This window comes from Zeugodacus cucurbitae, chromosome Y (genome assembly GCF_028554725.1).
Source record: "Zeugodacus cucurbitae isolate PBARC_wt_2022May chromosome Y, idZeuCucr1.2, whole genome shotgun sequence".
NCBI classification, from domain to species: Eukaryota; Metazoa; Arthropoda; class Insecta; order Diptera; family Tephritidae; genus Zeugodacus; species Zeugodacus cucurbitae.
In genome coordinates this window covers 3,604,494-3,624,999 of record NC_071673.1, presented here as the reverse complement: position 1 = coordinate 3,624,999, position 20,506 = coordinate 3,604,494, and the positions used below count along the sequence as shown (strand labels likewise).

The 20,506-nt window shown below is 30.7% G+C and overlaps 1 pseudogene; it reads right to left on the bottom strand.

Moving 5' to 3' along the window:
- Window positions 1–1,494: 1,494 nt before the first annotated feature.
- Window positions 1,495–9,309, bottom strand: LOC128923483 (phosphatidylinositol 5-phosphate 4-kinase type-2 alpha-like; annotated as a pseudogene).
- Window positions 9,310–20,506: the final 11,197 nt, after the last annotated feature.

Here is a 20,506-nt window from a genome sequence, read left to right as displayed (position 1 = left end):
TTGTGGTTTTGGTAACTCCTTAAAATTGGTCACGTGTGACATCGTAGGTGTGGAATTTAAAAATTGAAAATTATTTTTTGTCTTATAAAATTGACTTAAGTATGTAAATATATACATTTACATTAATTATTTACATATGAGCAAAAACCAAACTTTAAATTCCACTGAAATAGCTATTCAAATAGATTTTGGCGAAAATTATAGGCTTAAAATCAAAATAAGAGTGCTCATTTCAACTTGGTTGTCAGGAGAAAATCGTTTGCTTTTAAAAGTGACAAGTTAACGCATGACATATTATTTTCTTGATAAATCTCTTAACTAAAATTAAGAAATCCTTTAGTTGCTTTTCTAAAATATTTATTTTATTTAAGGTAACTGCTCTCAGTTTAAAATCAAATTTATATTATCAAGCCTGGTTGATTATATAAAATAATTAAATACTAAATACTCTTTATTAGAATATAATTTTTTGCAGGGAGCCGTCGATGGAGTAGGAGCATTTATCAAAAGGAAAGTCTAGCAGATAACGAAATCCAAAAATTTTTATACCCGAGCACAGCATTTTGGGAAAAAAAAACTGTATTTCACATCCATAATACATTCCCAAATATTGTGGTAGAAGAGTTTTGCTTTGCATTTTAACCACATATGGATGATATTGCTGTAAAAATGGATGCATAAGTTCGATCTCTTCCGAAGTCAAGCTCTTTATGATAAAAAATGTACTATAACTGTAGTAAAATTGTGCAACTCGACATTCAATTGACTGTGAACGAGTTAATGACTCGCGATAGTCAACATAAACCCTGAGTTGTTCACGCAAGTTTCGAACTACTAAGGAAAAGTATTCTTCGGCTTTGAGGTATAAAGTTCTTTTTTGTATAATTTATTGTAGTTAGCTTTGAGTATTTGTACAAGTGTTTGAATATATTCACGTTTGTTGCATATTTTCATGTTTGTCGGTTTGTGTGTGTGTACCATAGTTGGCTTTTAAATATTTTCACATTACGGCAGGTGTTTGTAATGTTTTTTTCAACTTTGTTTTTAGATAATTTAGTGTTGGATTGTTTATTTGTTGTTTTTGTGCACAGTGGGTGTTTTTCAAACACAGATGTTTTCAAACAAATGGCGTGGCCCACTCACCGGCTGTGAACATATCAGATATTTTGCAAACAAATGAAAAGAACCAAAATAAATAAATACTCAAAATGCATAAAACAAATACCCTCTAAACAGATTGTATAAAGATGATATTAAGAATGTTTAAGATATTCACTTTATGGACTATAAGTATATTTTTTTGCACCCGAACTTAGCTTTTCCTTCAATTATTTGTATTGTTCAACTTCAATAATTATTTAGGGAGTTTCATATATATTTTTCTTAGATAAAAATCATTATCGATGCAGGGCTATGGTGACATTTTTTCTATTAAAGAATTTATAATTTTATTTTATTTAAATTGTCAATATAGTGCAAAATTCTTTCGCATAAAGACGAAAACGTATAGCCGGTTAATTTGAAAATTATTGATAATTGAAATTTGCAATTTACTCAATTTATGATTCAAATCACAATTTTAATACAGTGACAAACAATTTCTTAACAAATCGACATTGCGAACCTTACAAATATTACTATTATTTTTTATGTTGTTAATTCAAATAAAATTCTCTTAAATTCCATGAAGTCTAGACATCTCTTAGCATATTGTTCGGGATCATAAGTAGAAATTCCATCGACATTAATTCTATACTTAACAGCTTTAGCTTTAATGTCAATAAAATATATCATCACAATCCTCGTATTCGCTGTTTTCGCTGCGTCCAGACGGTTGAGACCTTTCGCCCTGCACTGATTCCTCTTCGACACGAAAGCAGTCATGTATGTCGACTAAGAGCGAATAGCATAGAATCAGCATCACTTGACAATGTGTCTAATAATTTCTTTTTGACTTCCTCCTCAATTTCAATTCTTACTTTTAGCTTTATAAAATTCGTTATAATCTTTATAAGTATGTAAACACTTTTATAATTGCTTTTCTGACGCTTTGCGATCCACGGCAATACCTTTCAAGTTCAAGTCAAGATGAGAACCAAATACATTGCGCATAACCACAAACTATTGTTGACCGCTTTCAAGAGTTTTTTCTACACATTCCCAAATATTGTGGTAGAAGAGTTTTGCCTTACATTTTAACCACATATGGATGATATTGCTGTAAAAATGGATGCATTAGTTCGATCTCTTCCGAAGTCAAGCTCTTTATGATAAAAAATGTATTATAACTTTGGTAAAATTGTGCAACTCGACGACTCAATACGTATCGACTGTGAACGAGTTAATGACTCGCGATAGTCAATATAAACCCTGAATTGTTCGAACTACTAAAGAAAAGTATTCTACGGCTTTGAGGTATAAAGTTCTTTTTTGTATAATTTGTTGTAGTTGCCTTTGCGTATTTGTACAAGTGTTTGAATATATTCCCTGCCAGCCAGAAGTGCCGCAAGAACTGGTTAAACCGAAGCTTTTGAAACCCTCTAAACACGTCAAAAGAGTGGTGAGTTTTCCATAGGCTAGCATAGCTGGTGGTGTATTTTTTTACCACTTTCCCCCCACACGTACGTATACATGTCATTCAGCAGCGTCATATAAATTATACACATAAAAATATAGCTGAACTGCTCTAATATCCCTAATCGTCAGCTGATGCAGGGTTGCATTTTTTTATTCCTATATTTAAATTTTCTTAAAATTTCAAACCAAAATTTTTTTAATTTTAAAGTTATTTAATTAATGTTTATTTATTTATTCATATATATTTACATTTAATTTCAATATACTTAAAGTACAAAATAGTATTTATAAAAAGTAAAATAAAATATGATATCTGAAAATAGGTAAATAAAAGAAAAATATTATTAATATCTGAAAAAAATATTAGGGAAAAATACTATTAATACCTGAAAATTAATTAATTAAAGAAAAATAGTCTGAAAATAAAAAATAATTATATCATAAAAGGTTAATTAAATAAAAATTCTTATAATATCTGAAAATTATTAAATAAAAATAGTTAACATATTATATTAAAATAAAGACAAATATCTGTAAAAAAAAAATTAACTGAAAATAGTTATAACATTTGGAAAAAAGATTAATAAAGCTGAAAAAAATATTAATTAAGTAAAAATAGTTATATTATCTGAAAAAAAACATTAATAAAAGCTGAAAAAAGATTAATTAAATAATAATAGTTAATATAAATTATAATATAATATATAATAATACAAATATTGTAATAAAACCAATTATATTAAATAAAAGAACATGAAATTAATAGGTTAATGTTAAGCGAATTTTTATTAGTATTTTAAAACACCATTGATTTTTAATCAAAAATTAAAATGCGCACAAATATAAAAGGAACCACGTACCACAATGAAATAAGTAAAAAAATACAACAGTCACAACAAATAATAGTCATAAAGAAAAAGCTTATATATATTTCTATAGTAGGTTAAAAATAATTGAAGTAAATTTAAAATGCATGTATACTAAATAAGAGTAGAACAAAAGCGAACAAAATTAGTTTGTATTTACATTGAAAATGACAAAAAATATTCAGATATATAGTTTAATTAAAATATTAATAATAAAAAACTAGTTTTCTATTTACATTCATTATTATTCATTCATTCATTTTTTAAATTCAGTTAGTGTTATTAGAAAAATATTAATTGAAAAAAAATCTAAAATTAAATTACTTCTACTACTACTAATTCTTAATACTACGCCTAATTTGCTTATGTCTATTATGACTTAAACTAACATAATGCTTGACAGCTAATATTTTATGAACATGCATACTTGCAAATGCAGCTATTTGAACATAAAACATTAAAAATTAAATATTTGAACGCATTTAAATGTTTTTATATTTACCGAGAGTGAGCTCCACAATTTTTAATTTGATCAGCGCCTTCTTTCCTGCTTTCCCATTACAGTTGTAAAGCCACACCAATTCGTCGCTAAGCAGTGACTGCAACACTTTCCCAATGATACCCTTGGTAGATTTTAAGTTGAATATGATGCCCGCCTGTAAATGTATAATTATTAATATATTTATATATATATACATATATATATCGAAAGAAAGACGAACTTACCATAGCGTCAGCGTGAGCCTTGTGTGTAAGGTGCTCCCCACCTTCGCTAGTGTTTCCTCTGACGACATAGGCGGCAAGCTCTGCAACAAAATTTGCTCCTCACTCCCTACGTCGCCAGTGATGCGGCTTACACTGCGGTGGGTTTTTACTGTGAGCACCTTACACTCCCGCAATAATTGCCCTTGAGCTTGAACTTCAGCTTGTTCAGGCATCCGAAATTTAAAAAAATATTAAATAATCAAAATATTACAATATTGGTTCAATACCAATAAATACCTTCTCAGTAAGAGCACTTTCAACAGCGGCAAGCCGAGATTCCACCCTACCAAGGGTCTCCAAAATTTGTTGCAGTACCATCGCAGTATCCGCGTTTTCTCTGCTGCTAACTGCGGGTTGGGTGGCCATACGCTCACTGTATGTTTGAGCAATGCTAAAACGTGGCATTTCCCCTCCTATAAAGAAAGTTACAATTAATAAAATGAAAAATTTAAACAAAATAAAATAAAATTTGTTGTACCATCTCGCTGTTGTACTTCAACATTATCTTCTTCGTCATCAACCAAGAAGGAAAAGTCCATTTTCTACATAAAATTATAAAATAAATTATGCAATAAAGGAATTAAAATAAATTTGTTCTAATAATTTGAATGTTCTCATCTATAATTTGACCTACTAGAATACCTAAACCAGATGAGGACACTAAGGGTTCTCTAAAAACATCACCAACTTTTGTCAAAACAACACAACCAAAAGTATCTGGTTGGTTTTGTTGGATTGACATTTTTTAATAATAAACTTATCTATTTGAGGAATATTGCTAGAATCAGTCAAATTTCTTCTTTCCTCTATTCTTAAATATAATTGCTGCAAAATCTTATTGGGGTTACTAATAGTTTTTTTTTTATATATTGCATATGATTTTAAAATTTATATGCTGAAAAATTATCAAAATGCCCGAATTTTTTAACGCAATCAGTTAAATGTAAAAGACCATGAATATTAAAACTAATTAAATGCTCTCCATAAAAATTACTAAATAACTTAACAAATTCTTTCAACATTTCGTTAGCAACATTAGATTCTACTCTACAAGATTTTTCGCAACTTAAAAGTCGAATACCGGATTGTAGCAAAAGAAAATGATAATATAAATCGCCCGGTATGCAATCTTTTAACACAAATAAACCCGAGTATAATAAAAATTTACGGAATTCTGTCGACTTCCAGTTGCTTATTTCGTCCAGATCTCTACTGCGTCTGGAAAACTCAGAGGGAACGTAGTTGTTAATATATAATATTTTATCATTCATTTTTGTTACGTTCCCTCTCTTAACAAGCAACTGAAGTAGTTTTTTTGTAACCACTAAATCAACTAAATGCATGGGTTCTAACGGAAATTGAGAAACCATGTTAATATTCACCGATTCTAGTAAAATTTCCTCCTGCTTAAATTCGTCTATATGATGGCTTATATCTAATCTATTCTTAAATGAACTAACCAATTACGAGATATACCAAAGCCAAGTCCAATATGAGCTACTTTTCTCATTTCGATTTTTCCACTGCATTTGTTTTTTTCGTCAAAATTGTTAAAGAAACATATCATGTATAATTTTTTGCATTGTGTAAAACCTTTATAAACAAAGAGCAAAATAAAATACATAAGAAAGCATGCGATTGCAAATAACTGTAAGTTTTTGCTCTCTTATTATCTTATATTTTAATGTCCCGTGCGACATTAAAAAACAACACTTGTTTCCACTGCATCGCAAATATAAGCAGCAAGCTCAGCAAATTTTGGGTATAAACAGTAAATTTGTATACAATTAAAATAAAAAAACCTTGTTAAAAAATCAGAAGATTTGTGGTTTTGGTAACTCCTTAAAATTGGTCACGTGTGACATCGTAGGTGTGGAATTTAAAAATTGAAAATTATTTTTTGTCTTATAAAATTGACTTGAGTATGTAAATATATACATTTACATTAATTATTTACATATGAGCAAAAACCAAACTTTAAATTCCACTGAAATAGCTATTCAAATAGATTTTGGCGAAAATTATAGGCTTAAAATCAAAATAAGAGTGCTCATTTCAACTTGGTTGTCAGGAGAAAATCGTTTGCTTTTAAAAGTGACAAGTTAACGCATGACATATTATTTTCTTGATAAATCTCTTAACTAAAATTAAGAAATCCTTTAGTTGCTTTTCTAAAATATTTATTTTATTTAAGGTAACTGCTCTCAGTTTAAAATCAAATTTATATTATCAAGCCTGGTTGATTATATAAAATAATTAAATACTAAATACTCTTTATTAGAATATAATTTTTTGCAGGGAGCCGTCGATGGAGTAGGAGCATTTATCAAAAGGAAAGTCTAGCAGATAACGAAATCCAAAAATTTTTATACCCGAGCACAGCATTTTGTGAAAAAAAAACTGTATTTCACATCCATAATACATTCCCAAATATTGTGGTAGAAGAGTTTTGCTTTGCATTTTAACCACATATGGATGATATTGCTGTAAAAATGGATGCATATGTTCGATCTCTTCCGAAGTCAAGCTCTTTATGATAAAAAATGTACTATAACTGTGGTAAAATTGTGCAACTCGACATTCAATTGACTGTGAACGAGTTAATGACTCGCGATAGTCAACATAAACCCTGAGTTGTTCACGCAAGTTTCGAACTACTAAGGCTTTGAGGTATAAAGTTCTTTTTTGTATAATTTATTGTAGTTAGCTTTGAGTATTTGTACAAGTGTTTGAATATATTCACGTTTGTTTGCATATTTTCATGTTTGTCGGTTTCTGTGTGTGTACCATAGTTGGCTTTTAAATATTTTCACATTACGGCAGGTGTTTGTAATGTTTTTTTTAACTTTGTTTTTAGATAATTTAGTGTTGGATTGTTTATTTGTTGTTTTTGTGCACAGTGGGTGTTTTTCAAACACAGATGTTTTCAAACAAATGGCGTGGCCCACTCACCGGCTGTGAACATATCAGATATTTTGCAAACAAATGAAAAGAACCAAAATAAATATATACCCAAAATGCATAAAACAAATACCCTCTAAACAGATTGTATAAAGATGATATTAAGAATGTTTAAGATATTCACTTTATGGACTATAAGTATATTTTTTTGCACCCGAACTTAGCTTTTCCTTCAATTATTTGTATTGTTCAACTTCAATAATTATTTAGGAAGTTTCATATATATTTTTCTTAGATAAAAATCATTAAAATCATCAAAATACCATCAACAGTTGGCAAAGAATCGGCCGATGTCGATGCCGATGCCGATTCTTTCATCAACTTTATTTAGTAAATTAGTGAGGTAACAAATGAAAAACAAAGACAAATAACATCACAAAATAGGTAAACAATTCAGTTCATATGATGAAGTTGTTTGTTCATTTAATTAATATTCAAAACTAAATAAATTATTGATAAGATATACAGTGGAACTTCTCTAACTCGAATCACCATAATCCACAAAAAAACTTCGAGTTAGAGAGACTTCGAGTTATAGAATTTTCATTAAAAATATAAGTTTTCAAAAAGCAGTTAAATATAGATTTATACCCAGTTTTATTTATTTACTACGCTAAAAGTTTTATGTTCATGCGTTAAAACATGTATTCTGAATTTTGTTTGTTGCAGTTTGCAATTGTTTGGTTCTTGACGTCTATATCCATGTTACATGATTTATACAATTCATAAGTGTAATATCATATGTTTTGTTCGCCTCCATAAGATATAGAGGGACTCCTCTTAAATTCTACCTCGATATAAAAATTTTAAATTTTGTATTATGCCCTGACCAATAAGTTCGATTTATGGAAGAAAATTTGTATGAAAATTGCCTTCTATTGACACTTCAAGAGTTCGAGTTATGGAGACCTTCGAGTTATAGAAGTTCGAGTTATGGAAGTTCCACTGTATGTTGATAGAAAAAATAAATTAGTAGGTCTAGTAAAAAGTATCCGTTATTTTCAATGAGATGACTTTTGTCATTTATATCTCGCATTGTGAAAGGCGTCACATGGGGATAGTGTCTCGATAGAAACTTCGGAAGCTTGTTTGGGAGGTTCTTTTACATGCACCTTATAGTCCAGGCCAGCACCAAGTGATTATTACATGATCCTGTGTATGGCGAACTTTTAAAAATAGACTCCCCTAGTTACGATTGCTTCTATAATTATATTCAAAATCTCAATAAGTTGTAAAAAAACTGAATCGAATCGAATCTTTGCAGTGCTAAATAAAACCTCCAATTTAATGCAAAATTATTGAATTTCTTTATACTAGCTTAAATTATCATCGTGATGAATTATTAATTTAGTCAAATGTTTAACAGAAGAATACAAATTTTATGATTTAAAGAAATCAAAAAAATAAAAAAAATGTATTTTAGTGTGATCCGAAAGTAGAAAGAATCGGCTAAGAATCGGCCAAATATGGCCGATGCCGATGCTGAATTTTGAGGCCGATACTGGCCGTTGCCGATACCAAGGCCGATTAATCGGTCGGTCTCTACTCGGAACCGCATTTCGTTAACTCCTTCGCGTTTACAATCTGCGCTATAGGAAAAATGAAAATGCGCGCGCCTTAGTCAGTGTTTTGTTCAGATCACTTGCGTCTGTTTGTATCATTGTTCCCAGTTCGCTGATGCTGTGGTGTACTTTTTTCTTTCGAAGTGGCGAGTTTTCGATGTTCCCTTATAATTTCGCACTCAAAAAGTTGCGAGTTAACATTTGCTCCTTCTTATTATTATACGTTCTTTGCTTATTACTTGTCAATCTGCAACCCTTTTTGTTATTGTTGAAATGAAGATTTATGTAAAATGTTAAATATTTATTTACATCTCTTTTCGTCATAATTTAAAAAAAAAAAATAAATGTGCAGAAACTATGTGGTAAAGTGTAAGTGAATAAAGAGTGCAAAATATTAATAAAAACTTCAATATATATCGGGAAAATTCAAGATACACGTTCAAGTTCGAATATCTCGAATATCTCTTAATCTGGAGAATCACCTCTTTCCAACGGAACCCATTTTATCATCCAAATTTTGGGATAGTATACTAGAGTCGACCCCGATATACTAAGGGACAGTATTCTGCGACTTTAAAGTGTAAAGTTATTTTTTGTATAATTTATTGTAGTTTGCTTTGTGTATCTAGTGCAAAAATCGTATTTTCTGAGTTATGATACTATTCATGTAAATGAACGATATGTTGGTTCATTTGTTGTTTGTGTGTGTGTGTTTTTTAACAGATGTTTTCAAATAAATGACGTCGCCCATTATAGGTCATAAACCATATCTCAGAAAACACTCCACCTATTTTAATGAAATTCGGTATATGGGCATTTGCGCCAGAAGGTCCACCACAGACAAAATATTAAACATTATTACAATTACAAAGTTTTTGCATATTTTCGTAGGAAAATATTTAAATTTATTTATATTAAATTAATTCATAACCAATTACGAGATATACCAAAGCCAAGTCCAATATGAGCTACTTTTCTCATTTCGATTTTTCCACTGCATTTGTTTTTTTCGTCAAAATTGTTAAAGAAACATATCATGTATAATTTTTTGCATTGTGTAAAACCTTTATAAACAAAGAGCAAAATAAAATACATAAGAAAGCATGCGATTGCAAGTAACTGTAAGTTTTTGCTCTCTTATTATCTTATATTTTAATGTCCCGTGCGACATTAAAAAACATCACTTGTTCCCACTGCATCGCAAATATAAGCAGCAAGCTCGGCAAATTTTGGGTATAAACAGTAAATTTGTATACAATTAAAATAAAAAAAACCTTGTTAAAAAATCAGAAGATTTGTGGTTTTGGTAACTCCTTAAAATTGGTCACGTGTGACATCGTAGGTGTGGAATTTAAAAATTGAAAATTATTTTTTGTCTTATAAAATTGACTTAAGTATGTAAATATATACATTTACATTAATTATTTACATATGAGCAAAAACCAAACTTTAAATTCCACTGAAATAGCTATTCAAATAGATTTTGGCGAAAATTATAGGCTTAAAATCAAAATAAGAGTGCTCATTTCAACTTGGTTGTCAGGAGAAAATCGTTTGCTTTTAAAAGTGACAAGTTAACGCATGACATATTATTTTCTTGATAAATCTCTTAACTAAAATTAAGAAATCCTTTAGTTGCTTTTCTAAAATATTTATTTTATTTAAGGTAACTGCTCTCAGTTTAAAATCAAATTTATATTATCAAGCCTGGTTGATTATATAAAATAATTAAATACTAAATACTCTTTATTAGAATATAATTTTTTGCAGGGAGCCGTCGATGGAGTAGGAGCATTTATCAAAAGGAAAGTCTAGCAGATAACGAAATCCAAAAATTTTTATACCCGAGCACAGCATTTTGTGAAAAAAAACTGTATTTCACATCCATAATACATTCCCAAATATTGTGGTAGAAGAGTTTTGCTTTGCATTTTAACCACATATGGATGATATTGCTGTAAAAATGGATGCATAAGTTCGATCTCTTCCGAAGTCAAGCTCTTTATGATAAAAAATGTACTATAACTGTAGTAAAATTGTGCAACTCGACATTCAATTGACTGTGAACGAGTTAATGACTCGCGATAGTCAACATAAACCCTGAGTTGTTCACGCAAGTTTCGAACTACTAAGGAAAAGTATTCTTCGGCTTTGAGGTATAAAGTTCTTTTTTGTATAATTTATTGTAGTTAGCTTTGAGTATTTGTACAAGTGTTTGAATATATTCACGTTTGTTGCATATTTTCATGTTTGTCGGTTTGTGTGTGTGTACCATAGTTGGCTTTTAAATATTTTCACATTACGGCAGGTGTTTGTAATGTTTTTTTCAACTTTGTTTTTAGATAATTTAGTGTTGGATTGTTTATTTGTTGTTTTTGTGCACAGTGGGTGTTTTTCAAACACAGATGTTTTCAAACAAATGGCGTGGCCCACTCACCGGCTGTGAACATATCAGATATTTTGCAAACAAATGAAAAGAACCAAAATAAATAAATACTCAAAATGCATAAAACAAATACCCTCTAAACAGATTGTATAAAGATGATATTAAGAATGTTTAAGATATTCACTTTATGGACTATAAGTATATTTTTTTGCACCCGAACTTAGCTTTTCCTTCAATTATTTGTATTGTTCAACTTCAATAATTATTTAGGGAGTTTCATATATATTTTTCTTAGATAAAAATCATTATCGATGCAGGGCTATGGTGACATTTTTTCTATTAAAGAAATTATAATTTTATTTTATTTAAATTGTCAATATAGTGCAAAATTCTTACGCATAAAGACGAAAACGTATAGCCGGTTAATTTGAAAATTATTGATAATTGAAATTTGCAATTTACTCAATTTATGATTCAAATCACAATTTTAATACAGTGACAAACAATTTCTTAACAAATCGACATTGCGAACCTTACAAATATTACTATTATTTTTTATGTTGTTAATTCAAATAAAATTCTCTTAAATTCCATGAAGTCTAGACATCTCTTAGCATATTGTTCGGGATCATAAGTAGAAATTCCATCGACATTAATTCTATACTTAACAGCTTTAGCTTTAATGTCAATAAAATATATCATCACAATCCTCGTATTCGCTGTTTTCGCTGCGTCCAGACGGTTGAGACCTTTCGCCCTGCACTGATTCCTCTTCGACACGAAAGCAGTCATGTATGTCGACTAAGAGCGAATAGCATAGAATCAGCATCACTTGACAATGTGTCTAATAATTTCTTTTTGACTTCCTCCTCAATTTCAATTCTTACTTTTAGCTTTATAAAATTCGTTATAATCTTTATAAGTATGTAAACACTTTTATAATTGCTTTTCTGACACGGCAATACCTTTCAAGTTCAAGTCAAGATGAGAACCAAATACATTGCGCATAACCACAAACTATTGTTGACCGCTTTCAAGAGTTTTTTCTACACATTCCCAAATATTGTGGTAGAAGAGTTTTGCCTTACATTTTAACCACATATGGATGATATTGCTGTAAAAATGGATGCATTAGTTCGATCTCTTCCGAAGTCAAGCTCTTTATGATAAAAAATGTATTATAACTTTGGTAAAATTGTGCAACTCGACGACTCAATACGTATCGACTGTGAACGAGTTAATGACTCGCGATAGTCAATATAAACCCTGAATTGTTCGAACTACTAAAGAAAAGTATTCTACGGCTTTGAGGTATAAAGTTCTTTTTTGTATAATTTGTTGTAGTTGCCTTTGCGTATTTGTACAAGTGTTTGAATATATTCCCTGCCAGCCAGAAGTGCCGCAAGAACTGGTTAAACCGAAGCTTTTGAAACCCTCTAAACACGTCAAAAGAGTGGTGAGTTTTCCATAGGCTAGCATAGCTGGTGGTGTATTTTTTTACCACTTTCCCCCCACACGTACGTATACATGTCATTCAGCAGCGTCATATAAATTATACACATAAAAATATAGCTGAACTGCTCTAATATCCCTAATCGTCAGCTGATGCAGGGTTGCATTTTTTTATTCCTATATTTAAATTTTCTTAAAATTTCAAACCAAAATTTTTTTAATTTTAAAGTTATTTAATTAATGTTTATTTATTTATTCATATATATTTACATTTAATTTCAATATACTTAAAGTACAAAATAGTATTTATAAAAAGTAAAATAAAATATGATATCTGAAAATAGGTAAATAAAAGAAAAATATTATTAATATCTGAAAAAAATATTAGGGAAAAATACTATTAATACCTGAAAATTAATTAATTAAAGAAAAATAGTCTGAAAATAAAAAATAATTATATCATAAAAGGTTAATTAAATAAAAATTCTTATAATATCTGAAAATTATTAAATAAAAATAGTTAACATATTATATTAAAATAAAGACAAATATCTGTAAAAAAAAAATTAACTGAAAATAGTTATAACATTTGGAAAAAAGATTAATAAAGCTGAAAAAAATATTAATTAAGTAAAAATAGTTATATTATCTGAAAAAAAACATTAATAAAAGCTGAAAAAAGATTAATTAAATAATAATAGTTAATATAAATTATAATATAATATATAATAATACAAATATTGTAATAAAACCAATTATATTAAATAAAAGAACATGAAATTAATAGGTTAATGTTAAGCGAATTTTTATTAGTATTTTAAAACACCATTGATTTTTAATCAAAAATTAAAATGCGCACAAATATAAAAGGAACCACGTACCACAATGAAATAAGTAAAAAAATACAACAGTCACAACAAATAATAGTCATAAAGAAAAAGCTTATATATATTTCTATAGTAGGTTAAAAATAATTGAAGTAAATTTAAAATGCATGTATACTAAATAAGAGTAGAACAAAAGCGAACAAAATTAGTTTGTATTTACATTGAAAATGACAAAAAATATTCAGATATATAGTTTAATTAAAATATTAATAATAAAAAACTAGTTTTCTATTTACATTCATTATTATTCATTCATTCATTTTTTAAATTCAGTTAGTGTTATTAGAAAAATATTAATTGAAAAAAAATCTAAAATTAAATTACTTCTACTACTACTAATTCTTAATACTACGCCTAATTTGCTTATGTCTATTATGACTTAAACTAACATAATGCTTGACAGCTAATATTTTATGAACATGCATACTTGCAAATGCAGCTATTTGAACATAAAACATTAAAAATTAAATATTTGAACGCATTTAAATGTTTTTATATTTACCGAGAGTGAGCTCCACAATTTTTAATTTGATCAGCGCCTTCTTTCCTGCTTTCCCATTACAGTTGTAAAGCCACACCAATTCGTCGCTAAGCAGTGACTGCAACACTTTCCCAATGATACCCTTGGTAGATTTTAAGTTGAATATGATGCCCGCCTGTAAATGTATAATTATTAATATATTTATATATATATACATATATATATCGAAAGAAAGACGAACTTACCATAGCGTCAGCGTGAGCCTTGTGTGTAAGGTGCTCCCCACCTTCGCTAGTGTTTCCTCTGACGACATAGGCGGCAAGCTCTGCAACAAAATTTGCTCCTCACTCCCTACGTCGCCAGTGATGCGGCTTACACTGCGGTGGGTTTTTACTGTGAGCACCTTACACTCCCGCAATAATTGCCCTTGAGCTTGAACTTCAGCTTGTTCAGGCATCCGAAATTTAAAAAAATATTAAATAATCAAAATATTACAATATTGGTTCAATACCAATAAATACCTTCTCAGTAAGAGCACTTTCAACAGCGGCAAGCCGAGATTCCACCCTACCAAGGGTCTCCAAAATTTGTTGCAGTACCATCGCAGTATCCGCGTTTTCTCTGCTGCTAACTGCGGGTTGGGTGGCCATACGCTCACTGTATGTTTGAGCAATGCTAAAACGTGGCATTTCCCCTCCTATAAAGAAAGTTACAATTAATAAAATGAAAAATTTAAACAAAATAAAATAAAATTTGTTGTACCATCTCGCTGTTGTACTTCAACATTATCTTCTTCGTCATCAACCAAGAAGGAAAAGTCCATTTTCTACATAAAATTATAAAATAAATTATGCAATAAAGGAATTAAAATAAATTTGTTCTAATAATTTGAATGTTCTCATCTATAATTTGACCTACTAGAATACCTAAACCAGATGAGGACACTAAGGGTTCTCTAAAAACATCACCAACTTTTGTCAAAACAACACAACCAAAAGTATCTGGTTGGTTTTGTTGGTTGACAATTTTTAATAATAAACTTATCTATTTGAGGAATATTGCTAGAATCAGTCAAATTTCTTCTTTCCTCTATTCTTAAATATAATTGCTGCAAAATCTTATTGGGGTTACTAATAGTTTTTTTTTATATATTGCATATGATTTTAAAATTTATATGCTGAAAAATTATCAAAATGCCCGAATTTTTTAACGCAATCAGTTAAATGTAAAAGACCATGAATATTAAAACTAATTAAATGCTCTCCATAAAAATTACTAAATAACTTAACAAATTCTTTCAACATTTCGTTAGCAACATTAGATTCTACTCTACAAGATTTTTCGCAACTTAAAAGTCGAATACCGGATTGTAGCAAAAGAAAATGATAATATAAATCGCCCGGTATGCAATCTTTTAACACAAATAAACCCGAGTATAATAAAAATTTACGGAATTCTGTCGACTTCCAGTTGCTTATTTCGTCCAGATCTCTACTGCGTCTGGAAAACTCAGAGGGAACGTAGTTGTTAATATATAATATTTTATCATTCATTTTTGTTACGTTCCCTCTCTTAACAAGCAACTGAAGTAGTTTTTTTGTAACCACTAAATCAACTAAATGCATGGGTTCTAACGGAAATTGAGAAACCATGTTAATATTCACCGATTCTAGTAAAATTTCCTCCTGCTTAAATTCGTCTATATGATGGCTTATATCTAATCTATTCTTAAATGAACTATCAGTCCTAAGTGCTCCTACAGTTTGTGAGAAACACACTCTCCTTTCTTTATAAATCCCTTCCTGAATGCATTTAGAACAACTATTCTTCCCCGCGTGTGACTTTATACCTGTTACAAAAGCTAACACTAAACTCTTTTAAATTTTGCCTAGATCCTACTTTTACTCCATTTTGCTGCAAAAACTTAAGTTCGTCACAAAATTCCCTAATAAAGTCATTCACATTCGCTGGCTTACCCTACTACATGACCCAAAATTGGCCACAATGCCCTATTGGAACTTTTATATAATTTAAGTCCATCTATTCCTACATCTATAGAAACTCTTTCTACGCTGTCTAAAAAATCAAAATCTGAAAAATTTAAAATAAAAATACAAAAACTCACCCTCAGGTAGAACTCTAATTTTTACTGGCTGTCGACTGGTACCTAAAAGAGTCCTTGCACTTAACGGCAGTCCTTTAATACCTGCTCTATCTAAAGTTTGTAAAAGGTCCGTCAATTTTTATAGCCCATGTCTTTAACCCATTACAAATTTCCTCATTAATGTCTTTGTCAATTGTTTCGGCACTAATGTCAACCTCTCCATCTTCAAACAAAAATCTGTCATTTTCGATGTCACTACTATAATCCGTTTCCTTTTCAATTCCTAAATTACTTAATGTTTCCCTACAGCTATCTGCTACATCACAGTCTAAACTATGAGAAACTGCTGCCCTGCTTGTTGATGGTATATCATCGCTATCTAATACGAACGACTCATTTAATTTGCGAAACTTCGCTATATCAGCCTTAAATCTAGCCTTTTCCTTACTCAAAAGGTTTTAATACGTCCGTTTGTTCATTGTATTAATTATAATAATTCTAAGATAATAGTAAAGATAAGATAAATATAATAAAAATAATATAATATAATAATAATTATAGTTTTTATAATTGTAATTTGGTGAATATGATAAAATCGCGACGCAATCTGAAAAAAAAAATTACGAAATTAATAAAAAAGTATACAGCAAAAAAATATTTCTTTACACTAGATTTCTTTTAATATTGTTTTTGCACTGCGCAGGCACACAAAACCGCTTATATATCTGTGGCAATATATTATAACATCTTAAGTCAAGTTAAGTCAAAATCGAGTTATTGTCATATTCTGGTTCATCTTCTTGTAATGCACATTTTAATCCAATCCAAAATTCTTCGTTTTTAGAAAAAGTTATCACGGTTTATTTTTTAACCTCCATACTTTTTGTACCCCATACCCCATTAGGGGGATGGGGTCATATGTAGAAGTTCACGCAAGTGAGGAAAGTTTCTGATTGCCATTCACTTGGGAGTGGCCAGGAACAATTCTTTTGCATATGACTCAAGCAGCTCACGACTTCCGGTTTTAGACCGAGAGAGAAGAATCGATACTCACCATATTTTTATCGATTTTAAAGCTGCCTTCGATAGCACGAAAAGGAGCTGCCTTTATGCCGCGATGTCTGAATTTGGTATCCCTGCAAAACTAATACGGCTATGTAAGCTGACGTTGAGCAACACCAAAAGCTCCGTCAGGATCGGGAAGGACCTCTCCGAGCCGTTCGATACCAAACGAGGCTTCAGACAGGGTGACTCACTATCGTGCGACTTCTTCAATCTATTGCTGAAAAAAATTATACGAGCTGCAGAACTAAATAGAGAGGGTACAATCTTCTACAAGAGTGTACAGCTCCTGGCGAATGCCGATGATATTGATATCATCGGAAGCAACAACCGCGCCGTTTGTTCTGCGTTTTCCAGACTAGATAAAGAAGCGAAGCGTATGGGTCTGGTGGTGAGTGAGGACAAGACGAAATATCTCCTGTCATCAAACAAACAGTCAGCGCACTCGCGTCTTGGCTCCCACGTCACTGTAGATAATTTCGTTTATCTGTTAATTCAGAAATCCAACGCAGAATCACTCTTGCCAACAGGTGCTACTTTGGACTGAGTAGGCAATTGAAAAGTAAAGTACTCTCTCGACGAACCAAAATCAAACTCTATAAGTCGCTCATTATTCCCGTCCTGATGTATGGCGCTGAAGCGTGGACGATGACAACATCCGTGTTTCCAGTTGGCGCCAAAAAGCAAAAAGGAGGAATGAGTGGCGCGCTCTGGTGGATTCGGCTATAATCGCTTAAAGCAGTTCCTACGCCAAATATATACAGTGGCTCACAGCTTATTTCGTGTAAGCAACATTTTTGATAATACTGATATGAAATTAATATTTTTTGCTCTGAACTAAATGAGCGAATGATGCAATTATATTGATAATTTAGTTTTAAATACAAAACATGTAAACAAATTTACAAAAGTATTCAAATTCAATATTTTATTAAACAAAAACAAAAAACACTCATAATTCATGGGTCACAGCTTATTTCGTGTGGTATAAAAATTCTTACTAAAAAGTTATAAAAACTAAACCAAAATAAAATTTCAATATTTTGTGGAAAAGCCTTTTTGCTCGATTACAGCTTTCATGCGGTTTTGCATTGATTCCACCAATTTTTTTGTATAATCTAGTGATATTTTACCCCACTCTTCCTTCAAAGCCGCTTTTAGAGTTTGGACGCTAGAAATGTGGTGTTTTCTAATATTAATTTCCAGAATGAGCCATACAAATAACGAACAAATCTGGTGACTGTGCAGGTGTTTGGACGAGGTGTGGACAATTCCAAATGAGCCAAGTATGTACAAGACCAGATTTATGTTTAGGGTCATTGTCCTGGTAGAATCGAAAAGTGTCACGTATACCCAGGTCTTCTGCACTATGAAGCAAATTTTGCTTCAGTAAGTCTAGGTACACTTCTTTATTCATAGTGGAGTCTATAAACTCCAATCGACCAACGCCTGCAGATGACATACACCCCCAAACCATTACATGACCGCTACCATGTTCTACTGTTGCGCGTAAATTTTTTGTTTGGAGCTCAGTATTTGGTTTCCGCCATACGTATGCTTTACCATCTGATGCAAAAAGATTAAACTTGCTCTCATCGGCGAAAATAACCGTATTCCAAAAAGCATTGTCCTTGTTTAAATGGTCTTTTGCGAACTGTAAACGGGCTTTTTTATTTTTCTTATTTATAAAAGGCTTATTCCGTGCTGTTCGCCCATGAAAATTGGAATCCCTTAATATTCTGCGCACAGTTTCTGGATGACATTTTTTGCCGAGAAACATTTCAACATCTTTGGTCACCGCTGGAGCACTTAACATTGGTTCTTTTTTAATCTTTTTTAAAATCCACCTCTCATCCGTTTCATTAAAAATTTTATTAGGAGCCTTTCGACCCTTGTTATGCACGCGAGTTTCACGTACAAAGCGCTGAATTACATATTGAACTGTAGATGAACTTAAATCAACCATTTCAGCAATTTGTTTTTGCGTTTTTCCACTTTGAAAATGTTTAATAATTAATTCGCGTTTTTCAATTGAAGTGCGTGGACCCATGTTGATATACCGCGTAATTGCAACTGATCTGCTTGTTTTTAGAACATAAACTGCTTCTTAAGTATTCATTGTTCACACTTTGATTTACCGTTAGTTTTCTGCATCCGTTATTTCCATGTATCACATGAACGAAAATCAACACACGAAATAAGCTGTGACTAGGGATGGCAAAAATTTTTTTTTATTCGATTAAATAATCAAATGATTAATTGCAAGATATAAAAAAATAATTGCAATTAATGTAAAAAAAATCGAGTAATCGATTAATTCCAATGTTTTCAAATAATACTAAATTGCATAAAGACCACCACCAAGTTTCAGGGCCGAATTTTGTATTATAATGCTCTATCACAGAGTCCGAGACATATCCTAAAAGAGAAAATGGTCTATATTTGAAGTTAAGTAGCACAATGGTATTAAATTTTTCAAAATTTGTACAGCAATCTTAAAGTAAAAGAATTGCCTATTACTTGAAAGACTATGTTTTGCAACTTTGCGTAAAAATAAACCAATAAAATATAGGAGACTATATTCTTATTTCAGACATTCAAATTATGTTGGTATATACACAAAAACAAAAACGAAAATAAAATTAAAATATCGTATTAAAAATTCATTTGTCTTAGTATAAAGGAAAATATATTTATTGAAGTCAAGAAAATTTAGAAGTCTGTTCAACCAAGTTTGACGAAAAAGCAATTTCGATAAACGTTTTGTTGTCAAACGATTGCGTTTTTCGGTCGCAGTTGCACCCGATTTTAAGAAAATCCGCTCAGCAGGTATTGAGGTACCAAGTAGATGACAATACTTTTTTGAAAGTCCGTACGGTTTTCATTTCTTTCCAAGCATCAATAGTGTTTCGAAGCTGAAGGGCTTTCATTAATTGGTTTGCTGCTGCAACTCGGCATTTCAATCATGGTGTCAGTGTCATCATCACTTAGGGGAACATTGTCGTTACTCCTAGATTTCAGAGTCTAATTTGTACACATATATTTATATATAACTAGAAGAAATTTAAAATGTAATACCGATTGCTCCAACTTACCACAATTTGCAGGCTACTGTTGCATGCTTTAATTTTAAATACTGCAACATATTTGTTGTGTTATTAGAAAATTTTAAATTTTTGCAGCAAAGTTGACATTTAACGTAGTTATTGCTATTTTATTAAAAAAATGTCCACACTTCGCTTTTAACTGACGCCATTGCTCTTCAAACAACTGAACGTAAAATGCGTTTGACTTAACTGTAAATGCAGTGTTACCAGACATTCATTTGTTGATATTAAACTACGTTGACATATTAGAATTTAACTATGTTTACACCGTTTCCAGTCATTAATTACTGATGCGA